Source organism: Monopterus albus, unplaced genomic scaffold (assembly GCF_001952655.1).
Source record: "Monopterus albus unplaced genomic scaffold, M_albus_1.0 scaffold76.1, whole genome shotgun sequence".
Taxonomy (NCBI): Eukaryota; Metazoa; Chordata; class Actinopteri; order Synbranchiformes; family Synbranchidae; genus Monopterus; species Monopterus albus.
The window spans coordinates 360,462-361,924 of record NW_018127956.1 but is presented as its reverse complement, the minus strand read 5'-3'; the positions used below and the strand labels follow the sequence as shown (position 1 = coordinate 361,924).

The 1,463-nt window shown below is 40.0% G+C and overlaps 1 pseudogene; it reads right to left on the bottom strand.

Moving 5' to 3' along the window:
* The window catches only part of LOC109963613 (potassium voltage-gated channel subfamily A member 7-like), a 5,657-nt pseudogene extending 4,194 nt beyond the window's left edge, over nt 1-1,463 (bottom strand).

Here is a 1,463-nt window from a genome sequence, read left to right as displayed (position 1 = left end):
GCTCACTTTCTTTCTTCTCCTCTTTCTCATTCCTTTTGGTCTCCTTCTCTCCTTTTTCCTCAGTGTTGAGCTGGTTCTTCAGCTGTTTATATTTCTCTCCATCACTCTCCTTCCTTCTCCCTTCAGTGTTGTCATCATGTGGGTCACTGCTGTCCATGTTTGTATCCCAGACCAGGCACCTCTGCAACACACTCTCCTAAGATTTTGTAGAACAACCGGACCTAAAAGCAAACCCTGTTTGGAACCAGAGTGAGTGCTCCATCAGTGCACTGGGTTCAGCTGATGAGCGTTACATGTGGCATTAGAGGCAAACGCTGTAGATACTGTAGCAGCGTCTGATTGTTTAGTCAATATTTTTCATGACAATGTTCATCATAGTTATGCAAAATTTGTTTAGCCCAAATCTTGCTAAAACAAAATTAGTTGAAATTTTATCAAACAGGAACTGGTAATTACTGTGGATATAACGTTACAAACAACAAGTCATTTTAGTACCCAGTAAGTGAGATGAAAGTATTTACTCACTAAGTATAAAAGCACTGCTGGCACAGACTAATGTCAGGATGAAATATCACATTCTTCCTCTCCTGTGGCTCATCAGATTGTCTGTCCTTCCCCTTGCCATTATGTCCATCTGTCATATGCTCTACACAGGGTCCTTTTTTTGGCTGTCTACCTTCAGTCGACACTCATGAAAGGTCCACTAGCACCCCAGTTAAGACCTCTGACCAGGTTGTACGCAAACTGTTCCTCCAGTTGTTGCAAGGAACATCCACAGCCTTGCCCTCTCCCTTGCTGCTGCACGTTGTCTGTCTTGAAATTTTTTGGGAATGCTGTCTTGTTGAAATTCAATCTCCGCTAGACCCCTCTGACCCCTCCCCGTCCTTTCCCTCCATTTTAGCTATAGGACATGACAACCTTCATCCTCCATATCAAATGTCACTTCTGCTTGGCAGTGAATGGTGTTACCATTTCTAACAAGCATGTCACTCTGACTGATAGAGGTCCCTCACTGTCCCTCATTAACTCAGAATTATTTAATTTAATGTGTATGGTTTAAAAAAAAACAGTAGAGCTTATTTAATATGTGCCATGGCTAATTTGGTTAAGTGCATGTTGGTTACTAATATTTTGCAAAAGCCTTTTTTCCTTACTTTTAATATCCCAAACTAAAATTTATAATGCACATTATCTACACCATGATAACAACATTGCATCAAAACAACATATATAGTAAGATACTGGAAATTCTTTCCCTCTGTGTCTGCAATGTGTTTACAGTACATACAGTAAACAGGCCAGTAAAAGGAAAAGAGTGCCGCACGCTTACCACCTTACAAACATGCCAAGCGGCTGTTGTTTTGACCATCCATCCTTACATTTTTTCACTATACAAAAAAAATGCAGAATGACACAAAACAACTACAAAGAAATGTAAAACAACTAAAAAAATAGACACAAGA